The following is a 15539-nucleotide window of genomic DNA, read 5'->3' on the forward strand; positions in this document are numbered from 1 at the left end:
CTTGTATTCTATGCCTCAGCTAATAAAGGCAAATATCCCATATGCCTTCTTAACCACCTTATCTACCTGCCCTGCTACCTTCAGGGATCTGTGGATATGCACACCAAGGTCCCTCTGATCTTCAGTACTTTCCAGGGTTCTACCGTTCGTAGTGTAATCCCTTGCCTTGTTAGCCCTCCCCAAGTGCATTACCTTGCACTTTTCCGGGTTGAATTCCATTTGCCACTGCTCTGCCCACCTGACCAGTCCATTGATATCCTCCTGCAGTTTACGGCTATCCTCCTTAGTATTTGCAACCCTACCAATTTTTGTGTCATTTGCGAACTTCTTGATCATACCCCCTACATTTAAGTCCAATCATTTGTGTACACCACAAACAGCAAGGGCCCCAGCACTGAGCCCTGTGTGGAACCCCACTGCAAACAGACTTCCAGTCACAGAAACATCCCTCTACCATCATCCTCTGCTTCCTGCCTCTCAGCCAATTTTGGATCCAACATGCCCCTTTGCCTTGGATCCCATGGGCTCCTACTTTCTTGAACAGTCTTCCATGAGGGACCTTATCAAAAGCCCTGCTAAAGCCCATGTAGACCACATCAAATGCATTACCCTCATCAACACTCCTGGTTACCTCCTCAAAAAATTCGATCAAATTTGTCAAACACCACCTTTCCTTAATAAATCCATGCTGACTATCCCTGATTAATCCATGTCTCTCCAAGTGCAGATACATTCTGTCCCTCAGAATTCTTTCTAGTAACTTCCCCACCACTGAGGTTAGACTGACTGGCCTGTAATTTCCTGGTCTATCCCTTCCTACCCTTTTCAATAATGGGACAACGTTAGCAGTCCCCCAGTTCTCTGGCACCTCACCTGTGGCCAGAGAGGATTAGATAATTACTGCCAGGGCCCCTGATATCTCTTCCCTGGCCTTCCTCAACAGCCTGGGATACATCGCATCCGGGCCTGCAGATTTATCCACTTTTAAGGCTGCTAAACCCGCTAGTACCTCCTCTCTTTCTCTATGTTAATTTCCTCTAATATTTCACAGTCCTCCACCCTGATGTCTATACCTGCGTCGTCCTTTTCCATTGTGAAACCCGACGCAAAGTATTCATTGAGGACTGTACCCACGTCTTTCGAGTTCACACACAGGTTATCTCTATAGTCCTTAACTGGCCCTACTCTTTCCCTAGTTATTTTCTTGCTCTTTATATATTTAAAAAACCCTTTTGGGTTTTCCTTTATTCTACCCACCAATGCTTTCTTATGCACTCTCTTGGCTTTCCTAATTTCCTTTTTAAGATCCCCCCCTGCACTTTTTATTCTCCTCTATGGACTCTGCCGCATTGAGCCCTCAGTATCTGCCACAAGCTTCTCTTTTTTCTTAATCCTAACCTTTATGTCCTTTGACATCCAGGATTCTACAGATTTACGCCCCCCAGCCCCCCCGTCTTTATGGGAACATATTTGCCATGTACTCTCGCTGTTGCAAGATTTTGAACATACATAAAACATTAGTTACGTCACAGTTAAATACTGTGTGCAGTTCTGGGATGATCAATGTCTGAAAAATATTAAAACCATAGGATATAGCAAAATACTTATGAGAATTATACTAGGAGTATGAGATTAGAGTTATGAAGAAAATCTTTTTTAAAAAATACCGTTTTTCTCCACTGGAGCAGCATAGGTTAAAATGTGGTTTTATAAGGTTGTCAAAATTATGAAAAATGCTGAGGGGATAAATAGTGCAAGATTGTTTTCATTCGTTAGCAACTCAGTGGCAAGGGTGTAAAGAGTGAGCATTATTACCACAAGAGAAAAGGAGGAAGTTAAAAGAATTTTTCTTACGGCGAGAATTATTAGAACATGGAGCGGTTGACCTCGAGTTCTTATTGAAGTAGAAACAATGGCCCTGAAATTCCATGAGAATTTCTCTGAGCCAGTGCTGTCCAGTATTGACCCTGCTGTAAATTGCAGGGTCAGCTCATTTAAAGCTCCATTGAAGATTCATTATAGAAACTCCCATGTAAAAATGGGAGTAGCGCAGTAGGGAAACTGGGAAATTAGTGGCATGAAATTCATTGCAACGATGCTACTGCTTTGCTGGGACATAAGACTTGTTGGCCACAGCTTGTGTGCACGTGCTGTCAAGAAAACAGCACATGGAAGGGTGCTTGCGCTGAATGGCTGTGAATGCATGCTATCCTGACACTGCACAGCCTAACCGACTGGTGCATTGCCAGGGTATCAAGCTCAGACCACACAGGTCCAGGCAACTAATTAGTCACGAGTGCAACAATGAGAAGTGTGAAGCTGCAAGGTGGGGCCTGTACTAACAGTCCTTAAATTGCAGGTTAGGTAATCTTTAAGAACTTGCAAAGTGTCTGGAAGTACTCTGGAGTGTTTTTGGAGGTGGTGTGGTGAGTTCCTGAATTTGGCAGGGATTGTTGCTGCATCCTCACAGAGAGGACAGAGGAGTAGGTGACCCATGATTTAAAGTTATTCCTGGTGGCTGCAGTCATGAACTCAACACAAATAGTTGGAAAAGCACGGACCATCAGCATAAATTCCAGTGGCTACAACCTTAATTTGTGTAATCGCCCCTTGTAATTCAACTCTTTATGTCCAAGTATAATTGTGGTGAATCTCTGCTGCACTGCCTCCAAGGCCAATGTATCCTTCCGAAGGTCTGTTGGCCAGAACTGCTCATAGTACGCCAGGTGGCTAGATCAATAATGGGCAGATGGTGTAGGAGCTGATGGGAAAAGATGTTTTGGGGTTGATCAAGATGAAAGGTGTGGGAAGGTAAAATCTAATATGCTGCCCATCTGAATTTTCTACAGATACAGACCTTAGTGTGCTGTGGAGAACATAGCAATTACTTGTATTATATATTCCATTTACATGGTTGTGCAAGTGGAATAAAAAAGTTAGGTTAAGCAGTGATGGTGGCTTCAACTTGGTGGATGAAAATTAACTATAATGAAAACTTAAGGGTGTACCCAGTTCTATGTTCAGAGAGATCAGTGAGGCTTACAATCTACCCCATTATCTTGACGAAGATCCTTGAATCTTTTCCTTTTACCTCATCTCATTTTGTACTTTTACCCTTCTCCGCACTCTACTCAATGCCTCCATGTGCCTTCTGAAGTGTAGGGACCAGGAATACCTACTGTACTCCAAGTGAGGTCAGTGCATCATAACTCTGTAGATTCATAGATAGAAGTGATTGACCAGCATTACCTTTTTCTTGTCCAAATTTACATGCAGATCTGCTTACTACTTTTCATGTTCAGCTTCTGCTATTAATTTGAACAATCCATGTTTCCGTTCTTGTACAGTTAACTTATGACAGATTGAAAGTTAAACAATATCACAGCAGTAAAGGAATTGTTATGGCTGAAATTTAGATCTGTGAAAAATAAATGAGAGAAATTGAGGATGAAAAAAAAAATAGAATAAATTATTTTCCAGAATTATTCAACCAGGGAGAAAAATACTGATTTCCTAACCAAGTATTCTTGAATATCCTGCAGAATTTTGGATTAAATGTACGGCAACTAAATCTAGGTGTGATAAAGAAAAAAAAATTCCCTGCAGCTAGGTAGCATATTTCCTATAAAGTTTTTGGGGCACTGACCACAGCATGGAAGATCCAATGTGTGTTTATGGATATAATCCATTGTTGTGTCTTTCAATATTGATTTTACATTTTCATTAGTTTTATTAGGACAGAAACCGCAAGGTATAGCTGTCATCTAGATCTGAGTGCAGCCTATATATAGGACTATGACAGGATAGGATCTGTGCCGATAGGAGAACCTTATATTATCAGTTCCATTGTCTCAACATTGAAAGTGATGAGTCTACCTCACTTCCAGATTCATAACAAAGGTTACAATACGCTGATTCACTCCTCTTCATTTGTATACCTGTTTAACCTTATCCTTCCAATGTAGAGTTTTTGTATTTGTGAATATTACACTTGTTTACATTTTATCTGTCCATTCAAAAAACTTATATAAGGACTTCTACCAAATGTCCACTGCATCCTTTATCCCTACTGTATTGTCATTTTTTGCTATCTACAAAATTAATAAGCTTAGTTATATTTTGCCTCTCTCTAATTTACATCAATGAGAAACAACAACCACCTCCCTCTCCCTATTCTGAACACAGCAATCGTATGAGTATTTTCTATTGGTATCCTGTGTGTTTTTATTCTAATTTCTTATCCCATCCCATATCCTAAACTGAATTTCGATAGTTTCATTAGTAGGGCTTTATGAGAGATTTTGATTAGGCTTTATTAAAATCTAAATAAATCATATCATAGGGAGATCTAGGGCTGGATTTTAGCAGAGCTGGGAAGACTGCAGATTTTTTAAAATGGTGGACAGGACCCGGATTTGGAAGTCCGGTTACCATTTCTGGTTGAAACCGTTTTCGGTGGTAGGGGAAAGGGGGTCTGGTGGGGTGTGATTCGCACAGGCGCTAACCATGAATCTGATCATCCATTTAAAATTAATTGAGAGCTGAAACAGACCTTATTTTGGCTGTTGCAGGGCCTTAACCTACAGTGTTGGAGTCACAGATTGATGGAGTAGACATAAACGCACTTGAAGGACGGATAAGGTCTGTATAACTGTCATGATCTGAAGTTTTTTTAAGTCCCCCACTCCTTATAAACTATAAAAAAAAGGCTGCAGATGTCAGTGAGAGTTTTTAAAAAAGCCTCTGCTAGACTGCTTTGATTGACACAGGGGGGTTAGAAAAAAACATTGGCATCTATTCCTGCAGTTTCAATAGAGCTCTTGGTTGACATTTCCCTAAGGATTATTATTCTGTTATTATGAATGCTTGGCTGAATTTTAAAAGCTACAATTATTTCACCAGGGGTTTCTGAGTTCACAGTTTGATTGACAGCTCAGAGGTTTTTCACAGACTAGCTATCTTTTATGTGGTTAGAGAAATAGATGCTCCTTTGTTTTTATAAGACATTAACCACTTGAGGAGATTTGAAAGCTTTGAATCAGTTTTATGAATGGGCATTTTTCACTCTCAAGTGTGAAGGGTTGAGAGCTGTATTGAATTGTTAGAAGCTTGATGTTTGATGCTAAAATAGGGCGTATCAAAGGCATCCTGCAGGATAATGGCTACCCTGATCAGATTATTTTGCGCTATATATCATACAAACTCATGAATGGGCCTAAGGCCGTCATTTTTGGCCCTGAAAAGTGCCCTGTCTACCTCAGATTACCCTGGAAAGGCAGATTTTCTCAAAAAATTTGAGCAACAGGTGAAGTTAGCTGTTTCACGATTCTGCTATGCAGCAGCAACACAGGTGGTATTCATCACTAACAAGATGTTGTTGTCAAGCCAAAAAGACGTTCTGCCTATCACAAAAATGAGTAATGTGGTATATAAATTTCAGTGTCATACGTAGGCTTTACATCTCAAAGACTGGCAGATTGTATGAAACAGCATGTCCCAGCCACTGTTTGCAATGGGCAAGGTACAGACGGTACCCAACCAGCCTATGCTTGCAAAACTGAAAACAGTATCCAACATTAGATGTGATTCCGCGATTGGACAACATTTGCTAAATAATCCTCAGTGTGCTAAAAATTACACTGACAATCAGTTTAAGATTGTCAGTCGGTCTCGCAGTGTGGCACATTTGAGTGTACTGGAAGCTACATATATTAATACACAGGACCCTGTACTTTGCAGACAGAAAGAACATGTACACACATTGCGCCTGTTTCAGCTAAACAAAATAAGTGATAGCCATTCACTGGCTCATTCCTCCGGGCAAATGCCATGACCAATCAGGGTCAAGCTGCCTGGTTTAAATTTAAATTACAAACAATGCTTGACATTGTCATTCACCATCAGTGATGCATTCTCCATGGCCATGCCACTTACCAACCAATCAGCACTCTCTTCACATACAGTATAAACTGTTGCCTTCTCCTTTTATTGGTGTTCTTGCGAAGTGTTCTGATGAGTGCAAGACAAAAAGCTTAAACATATCTCTTTTTTCAGAAATACTCAAGTTCTATACAACCAATCAACTAATTGGATTGCTAGAAGTTTGTTCTCATCTCCACATGGCTACTGAGGTCGGCCCATGGCAGATACTGGACATGTGGCTTTGGAAGTGGCATGGAGAGTATCAGGGGCCTGGGGGAGTGGGTGGGCATGTGTTGGCTTGGAGGATATGTGAGACCATGGCGAATGGAGTTGACATTGAGTTGGAATGGGGATATGAGGGACTGTGGTGTGTGGGTGGGGCTGAGGGAATGTGAGGACCTAACAACTTTGAAAATAACTAGGATGAAGTCCGAGTGAACCGAGGCGGCCTAAGTTTTAAATTTTAACCAACACTCGGCACTGGCTGCCTATGCGCCGCTTCCGGGTTGGCAGGCCCGACTCCATCCTATACCCACCCACCTGGGAGTGAAAACTGTGAGCTATCTGCCTCATTAGCCAAAGTACGGCCTATAATATCTGCTGTACCTGAAACATCCTCACACAAGTCAGGGTTATTAAGCAGCACTATGCTATTCTAAATCCATACTAGATATTTATTCTTAAGCTATTGTTGTATAGGTGCACCTCCAATCAGCTTTTTCATATAGCTTCCATTATTCAATTAAGGGTAATTTTTTATAACTGTTCCTTTTTAAGCATAGGCACTGGATTTGCTTGTAGAGTGGAACCTCCCTAACATAATCTTTTATGCTATTGTTCAGTGTCTCAAACTATAGGATATATGCTGCCTGGCCAAGGGGATGTTTTTTAAGTGTTCAATGCACTTAAGTTTACTTGCTCCACAGTAAATTCAAAATTCTGTAGGATTTTTATTCTCAAGAATCCTTGGAAAGCAAATCAATATTTTTCCTCCTTGGTTGAATACTTCTGGAACTTCTATTTTTCTCATTCTCAATTTTATTTTACAACATTTGAGAATGTTTTATTTTACAACATTTCTACTTCAAAGGTCGAGCTTCAAACTATAACCTTTTACTGTTGTGATATTGCTTATCTTTCAGTCTTTTATGCTTTAACTGTGAAGAAAACGTTAGTTCAAATTCATAGCAGAAGTGAAACATGAAAAGAAACAAGCAGCCCTCAATGCAAATTTGACAAGAAAATCTAATGCTGGCTAATCGCATAAATGGGCGGAAGAGCCAAGAACTAAGACTATGCATCCTGTTGTGCTGTCGTGCCTTGTCTGCTGTTATTGGTTGCTAAGCACCAGCGTTGTAGGCAAATGCAACAGCCAAATTGTGCATGGCATGGGACAAGTAATGGCAGTTACGATAAATAACCAGTTAATTTGTTCACACTAACAATTTGGACTTTGGAATGAAAAAATATTTCTAAATTTGCGGATGAAACCAAATTGAGGGGGATAGTCAATACTGAGGAAGATTGCAACAAATTACAGGAGGACATTAATAAACTTGCAGAATGGACAAATAATTGGAACATGAATTTCAACACAAATAAATGTGAGATTGTATGTTTTGGTAGGAAGGTCACTTTTTATTTGGAAGGTTGCAAGATCAGATGGGGTAGAGAAAAAGGGATCGCGGAGTACAAGTACACCAATCACTAAAATGTATGCCACAGGTTAGCAAGGACAGTAAAAAATAGCAAACCAAGCAATGGGCCTTATTTCTAGAGGGAAAGGATTGAAAAGTAGGGACGTTGTGCTAAACCTGTATCAAACCTTGGTTATACCGCACTTACGGTACTGTGTATAGTTCTGGTCACCATATTATAAAAAGGATATAGAGGCATATACAGAGAGGGTGCAGAGAAGATTTACGAGGATTTACTAGAAATGTGTGCATATACGTATCAGGAAACGATGAATAGGCTGGGTTTCTTTTCTTTTGAGATAAGAAGGTTGGGATGTTACTGAACAGAGATCTTTAAAATTATAAAAGATGTTGATAGCGTGGATAGAGAGAGAATGGCCTGAATTTTCATCCTGGTGGCAGGAATCAGGGAAAATTTCTGAGCCTCGTTATGCAATCTTGGCTGATTTCCCAGAAATCCCGTTGAAACGGCTGAGCCCTAGGGAAGACATTGCTTGATTGGCAACGCTGGCTCTCTGATCTCTCCTGTCAAATACACAATGTTTATTTACAGAAGGTAAAGAGATTTAAGTGCTTGCACTTTCAGCTATTCATACTTTAAAGGATCTGCATGTTTGACACTTTTGTTGGCCTGTAGGTAAAAAGAAGTTTTATTTTAGGAAGTGGAAAGTTATCAGTGAATGACTTTTTAAAAGCTTTTTCACACATCCTACTGTCACTATAGGGTTCATTGGTTCTATACAGTGTGAAGTGGATGAATGAGCTTGGTATGGGGGCATGAGAGTCTTAGGTGGTGGTGGGGACATACCTTAGCATGGGTAGCATGAGGAGGACCTTTTGAACTTACCTCTCAAAGGTCCCCTCACATCGACTGTAGCTCATGACACCCCTGAGGTGTGGTGAATCACGACTCTTTGAAAAGCTGGCTCAACTCCATGAAAATTGCAGAGGACTCTGACATGCCCATCCCCGCAATGGAGCCGGCCAGGTTGAGAGTCCAGGCTGTGGGCTAGCAACCCGAAGCAACTCATACCCTTAAAAGATTCTACTGAAAATCAGAAACCCCAGGAATGGAGTCTCCCTGACTCCATGAAAACCCAACTCAATGTTTCCTCTTGTGGGGAAGTGCATAACTAGAGACCATGAATATACAATAGGCACCAAGACATCCAATAGGGAATTCAGAAGATACTCCTTTCTCCAAAGAGTGGTGAGAATATGGAACTCACTATCACAGAGAATGGTTGAAACGAATAGTATAAATGCATTTAAAGGTAAGCATATGAGGAAGAATGGAACAAAGGGTTATTTTAGATGTGGTTGAGGAAAATGTGAGGAGGCTCAAGAGGAGCATAAGTGCTGGCATGGACTGGTTGGGCTGAAAGGCTTGTTTCTGTGCCTTATATCCTATATATTATGTAATTTTTTTTTGCTTGTGGGTTGCATGTTGTTCGGGACACAGGAGAACATTCTGCTTTTTTTCCATTCATGGGAGGCAGGCAACATTAAACGCTCTTGAGAAAGTGGTGGTGAGCCACCTTCACGAATCGTTGCTGTCCTTGTGGTGTAGGCAACAGTGCTGTTTTGTGGGGAGTGCCAGGATTTTGACACAGTGCCTGTGAAGGAGCATCAATTATAGTTTCAACGGTGGTGTGTGACTTGTGAGGAACTTGTAGATAGTGGTGTTCCCATGTGCTGTTTCCCTTCTCCTTCTAGGTGTTAGAGTTCGCGGGTTTGGAAGGTGCTGTTGAAGGAGCCTTGCTGATTTGTTGCAATGCATCCCATAGATGGTAAACACTGCTGCCACTCTGTGCCAGCGATGGAGGATGTGAAAGTCCAAGGTAATGAATCAGGTGCCAAACTAGTAGACTGCTTTGATCTGCATGGTGTTGAGCTTCTCGAGTGTTGTTGGAGCTGTACTTATCCAAGCAAGTGGGGAGTATGTCATCCACTTCTGACTTGTGCCTTTCAGTTGAGGAACAGACTTTAGAGATTCAGAAGGTGAGTTACTCGCTACAGAATTCCCGACCTCTAACCTGCTCTTGTAGCCACAGTATTTATATAGTTGGTCCAGTTAAGTTTCTGGTCAGTGGTAACCCCAGGATGTTGATGGTGGGTCACTATCTGAGGAGTTTTGAGTGGCACTGAACACTTTGCAATCATTAATAAACATCTCCGCTTCTGACCTTTTAATGGAGTGAAGCAGCTGAAGTTGTTTGGGCCTAGGACACCGCCCAAAGAACTCCTGCAGCAATGAGCAGATTGACCTGCAACAACCACAACCTTTGTGTTTGGTATGACTCCAATCAGTGGAGAGTTTTGCCTTGGTTCCCATTCACTTTCACTCATGCTGCTTGAAGGAATACTCGGTTAAATGCTGCCTTGATGTCAAACTCACTTCTGTAATTTTGTTGTTTCGTTGGCACTAAGAAAATCTACAGTCAAGTGGTTCTGGCCAAAACTAAACAGCATTGGTGAGCAGGTTGTTGTTGAGTAAGTGCTGCTTGATAAGTCGATAAGACCTTCCAGCACTTCTGTGATTGAGAGTAGACTGATGGGGATGTGATTGCATTTGTCCTGATTTTATGGACAGAACATACCTGGGTAATTTTCCACCTGGTTAGGCAGATGTCAATATTGTGACTCCATTGGCTGAAGCCCAGGGCTGCAGTAAATTCTGGAGTTCAAGTCTTCAGTACTAGACAGGATGTTATCAGGGCTTATAGCCTTTGCTGTGTCCAGTGTGCTCAACCATTCTTTGACATCACGTGGAGTGAAGTAAATTGGCTGAAGACTGGCACCTGTGATGCCTTGGACCTCAATAGGAGGCCAAGATGGATCATCTTCAGCTGGATCATCTATTTCAGCTTCAGCCTCATCTTTCCTCTGACATGTTGGGTTCTGCCATCATGCAGGATGGGGATGTTCGAGAAGGTGCTTAATTGCCCAGCACCAGGCATAACAGGATGTGCAAGGACGCAGAGCTTTGATCTGATCTGTTTGTTGTGGGATTTTGTTCTGTATATTGCATGCTGCTTTTACTGTTTAGCATGTTTTTAGTTCTGTGTTGTAACTTCACCAGATTGGGACCTCATTTTTAGGTATGCTGGTTGCTGCTCCTGCCATACTGTCCCACACTCTTCATTGAGCCTGGTCTGGTCGCTTGATGGTAATGGTAGAGTGAGGGATATGTCGAGCCATGAGGTTACTGATTGTGGTTGAATGCACTTCTGCTGCTGCTGGTGGCCTACAGCACCTTATGGTTGCCCAGTTTTGAGTTGCTAGATCTAATGTGAAACCATTCCATTTAGCACAGTGGTAGTGTCACAAAACTTGATGATCAACATGGAGGAGCACTGATTCCTCAGTTGAGGGAGGGCAGAAGGTATAATCAGCATGAGGTTTCCTTGCCCATGTCTGACTTGATGCCATGGGACTTTGTGGGGCTGGGGTCAATATTGAGGGCTTCTAGAGCCACCCCTTCCTGACTGCATACTGCTGCACTGCCACCTCTGGTAGGTCTGTGTTGCTGGTGAGGCAGCACATGCCCAGGGATGGTGATGGAGGAGTCTGGGACATTGACTATCAGGCTGTTGCTTGACTGGTCTACATGACAGTTCTCCCAACTTTGGCATAGATCCCCAGATGTTAGCTAAGAGGACTTTGCAGGGTTGACTGGACAGGATGCGCCTTGTCGAAGTGATGCCCCTAGATTGATATTTGGGTGGTTCACCTTTACTTATTTTTATTTGACTTTTCTGTAGCAGTTTGATACAACCGAATTGCTTGCTAGATCATTTCAGAGAGCAGTTAAGAGCCAGCCACATTGTTGTGGGTCAGGCTCGCATGTAGGCCAGTGCAGGTAGATGATAATTTTCCTTCCTTAAAGGACATGAGGCATGTCCATGTTGAAGGCCACTTGGAAGAAGCATTGAGAATGGCAAGGGTACAGAATGTACTCTGGGTGGGGAACATTAATGCCCAGCACCAGATGTTTTTACAGCAATTTGGTAGCTTCATCATTACGTTAATGAGACTAGCTTTTTATTCCAGATTTATGCAATTAATTGAATTTAAAAACCCTCAGGTGGTCTGGAACTCTGAACCATTAATCCAAGCCTCTGGATGATAGTCCAGTAATATAACCATTACAAAAGCAAAATAATGCCAAAGATGAGAATCTGAAGTAAAAACTGTAAATGCTAGAACTCAGCAGGTTTGGCAGCATCTATGGAGAGAGAAACAGATGTTTCAGGTTTGTGACCTTTCATCAGAACTGATATAATAATATATTTTGAGCAAGTGTAGGTGGGGACGGGTGGTGAGGATGGGAAAAAGAACAAGGAAGAGCCAGTGGTAGGCTGTTGGACAGGAGAGATTGAACAACAAAAGGATTCATAGGGCAAGTAAAGAAACAAAAGATGTGACCAGAGAAGGTGTGAATGGCAGGATCCTGGCTGGTATCCAAAAGCAAAGTAAAGGAAATAGAAAAACAAGAGAGTAAAAAAAAGCAAGGTAGCAAAGGAAAACGAAGCAAAATGAGAGCAGTGGTTACAATCGAGAATTGTTGAACTCTGTGTTGAGTTCAGAAGACTGTACAGTGCCCAATCAAAAGATGAGGTTCTGTCCCAGGGGACAAGCTCAGGAGCTTGCATTGGGCTTCATTGGAACACTGCAGCAGGTCAAGGACAGAAAGGACTGACTAAGAACAAGGTGCAGAATTAAAATAACAGATGGCTGGAAGCTTGGAGTCATGCTTGTCGACTGAATGGAGGTGTTACACGAAGCTCTCAGTCATCGTTTGATCTCCCTGGTGGAGAAGAGACCACATCATGAGCAGTGTACACACTATACTAAAAAGCAGAAGTAACTCTCTGTTTCACCTGGAAGGAGTGTTTGGGATCTTGGACGGTAAGAGGACTGAGTTATGGAGGAATTTCTTTACTCAAAGGGTGGTGAATATTTGGATTTCTCTGCCCCAGAGTGTTGTGGAGGCTCAGCATTTGAGTATGTTCAAGACTGAGATTGATAGATTTCTGCATTTAATAACATCAAGGGACATGGGGTTAGTGCAGGAAAATGATGTTGAACTAGAAGATCAGCCATGATCTTATTGAATGGCAGAGTGGGCTCGATGGGCTTATTGGCCTACACCTGCTCCTATTTCTTATGTTCTTATGTAAGAGAGAAGTGCATCTCCTGTGTTTGCTTGGAAAGGTGCTATAGGAAAGGGAGGGCGTGGGTGATGGGGGCGACTGAGGAGCAGACCAGGGTATTGCAGGGAGAATGGACCCTCAGAATGCTTATAGAACGTGTGCTTAGTGGATGCAGAAGTTGCAGAGGATGACCCAGTCAATACGGAGGCTGGTGAGATGGAGGTGAGGACAAAGGGGAACCCTATTGTGCTTCTTCGAGGGAGGGGAAGGTATGAGAGTAGAAGTCTGTGAAATAGAACAGACATTGTCGAGGGGCCCATCAACCGTGGTTTTGGGAGATTCTTGGTTGAGGGAAAAGGAAGACATATTGGAAGTGTTAGTATGGAAAGTTGCATCGTCCAAACAGATGAGATGGAGAAACTGGGAGAATGGAATAGAGTTAGTACAGGAAGCAGGGTGTGAGGAAGTGCAGTCAAGATGGTTGAGAGTTATTGAGCTTATAGTGAATGTTGGTGAATAGCCAATCCCCGAAATGGAGATAGGGAAGTCAAGGAAGGGAAGAGTTGGAGAAGGACAGTGTGAAGACAAGAGAAAGGAGGAAACTGGAAACCAATTCTATGAAACCTTTGAGTTCAACATTGCTACTTTGCTATTTCCAAGGCTTTCAATGCTAATACCATGCTGTTCTCTTGCAATATTATCATGGGATCTTTTATATTTACCCGAACAGGCTTAGTAAGGAAATGCACAATATGTGAGATTGCAAAGGTAAGGAGCTAACATGAGAATAAAATGTCCTCAGCTGTGGTGGGAAGGATATAATATTCCTTTTTGGACACTATGATCTCACCCGCAGAATTCACTATCCACTGCAGATAGATGATCTGTTAGTATGATATCATGAGGTCTTCATGCATTATTAATTAGACTTCCTGGTGTTAACGAGCCAAGGTAAAATGATACACTACATACATCCCACATTTAAAGTGCATTATAAAAGCGCATTTTAATTTTGGCGCAGTTTGTAAATAATGGAACCTTCCTGAATAGTGCTGCCTCCATTTTTGTTTTAACTGGGTCATGCACCCAGAACACAACACTTTGCTCGCCGCCTTTTTCTGATCCCCCCCCATGCTCCCTCCTGCTTGCTGCCACGCTTAGCAAGGTCTTGGGAGAGTGGTGACAAGCTGGAGGGAGTGAGCAAGGTGGAAAGGGGGATATGGAGGGGCAAGAGGGAGGGAGCAGGAGGATCAGGAGAGGGAAGCAGTGAGCAGGAGGGAAAGAGGGGTTCAGGAGAGGGAAGCAGTGAACGGGAGAGAGTGAGGGGGTTGGGAGAGGGAAGCGGTGAGTGGGAGGTAGTGAGGGAGTTGGGGGAGGGAAGCGGTGAACAGCAGGGTGTGAGGGGGTTGAAGAAAGGAGTGATTGGGCCAGGGGAGGGAAACAGCAAATGGTAAGGAGTGAGGGGGCGGCGAAAAGGAGGCGGGAATTGGTGAGTGGGAAATAAGTTAGTGAGAGTAGAAAGTAGAAAGAGGATTTTTGGACCACTTAGGTCTAAAGCAGCCTTCGATTTTAAAAATTAGAGGACAGGAATTTTACATCTTTATTACATGCTTTTATCTGGGAAAGTGATTTTTGTTTAGCACATTTTTTAGGAACACATTAGAAGTGCTAAACGAGGGATAGAGTATAACCATCCTGCAGTTTGCAGTCTTCAACAGCATCTTATTAAGAGTTGGTGTGAAGAATTAATTATTGTGAGAAAGTTCTCTGGAGGCTCTTTAGAATACTGTACTAAACCCAGCTATCTGAAGTGCATTGTTTATCAGTTAATTGCCCCCCCCTGGACTTTCATCAACTCTGATGTCTCATTGCCAGACCTATTTGCACTTCTAATTCTAAGGCACTGATCTGACCAAGTGCTCGTAGCATCTGATCCCCTCTGCTATCTTAAACAGCCAGTGTCCTTGATAAATTGTCCCTGGTCATTAGCAATATGTCATCTGTGGCTCAGTGAGAGGCAGTCTTGCCTTTGGGTTAGAAGGTCATGGATTTGAATCCCACTCCAGAAACTTGAGCCCTGTATCTGTACTGACACTCCAGTGCAGTACTGAGGGAGTGCTGCACAATTGGAGGTGCGATCTATTGGATGAGATGTTAAATCCAGGGCCTGTCTATCCTCTCAGGTGGATGTAAAAATTTACATAGCACTATTGTAAAAGAAGAACAGAGAAGTTTTTCCCAGTACTCAGGCTAATATTTACACTTCAGTCAATGTCACTGAAGTACATTGATAAAAACAAAAAACTATTGCGGATGCTGGAAATCCAAAACAAAAACAGAATTACCTGGAAAAACTGCGGTCTGTCCGCAAGAAAGACCCAAACCTCCGTGTCGCTTGCCATTTTAACACTCCACCCTGTTCTCTTACCCACATGTCTGTCCTTGGCTTGCTGCATTGTTCCAGTGAAGCCCAACGCAAACTGGAGGAACAGCACCTCATCTTCCGACTAGGCACTTTACAGCCTTCCGGGCTGAATATTGAATTCAACAACTTTAGATCTTAAACTCCCTCCCCCATCCCCACCCCCTTTCCGTTTCTTCCCCCTCCCTTTTGTTTTTTCCAATAATTTATATAGATTTTTCTTTTCCCACCTATTTCCATTATTTTTAAATCTATAACTGTAATCCCCTGTCAGTCTTTCCACCCCACCCCCACTAGAGCTGTACCTTGAGTGTCCTGCCATCCATTCTTAATTAGCACCTT

At 42.5% G+C, this 15539-nt stretch overlaps 1 protein-coding gene across 4 annotated transcripts in view; it reads left to right on the forward strand.

Moving 5' to 3' along the window:
* The window catches only part of elovl2 (ELOVL fatty acid elongase 2), a 123869-nt gene that overhangs the window by 26159 nt on the left and 82171 nt on the right, over nucleotides 1-15539 (forward strand). For 2 of the 4 annotated variants that reach the window (XM_078539149.1, XM_078539150.1), the window contains one exon: nucleotides 4572-4641. The exons of the other annotated variants lie outside the window; for them this stretch is intronic. The gene's annotated coding sequence lies outside the window, so the exon portion shown is untranslated. The remainder of the gene's footprint in view (nucleotides 1-4571; nucleotides 4642-15539) is intronic. 4 annotated transcript variants of the gene reach the window in all.

The sequence above is a fragment of the Cetorhinus maximus genome, chromosome 3 (genome assembly GCF_964194155.1).
Source record: "Cetorhinus maximus chromosome 3, sCetMax3.hap1.1, whole genome shotgun sequence".
Lineage (NCBI taxonomy): Eukaryota > Metazoa > Chordata > Chondrichthyes > Lamniformes > Cetorhinidae > Cetorhinus > Cetorhinus maximus.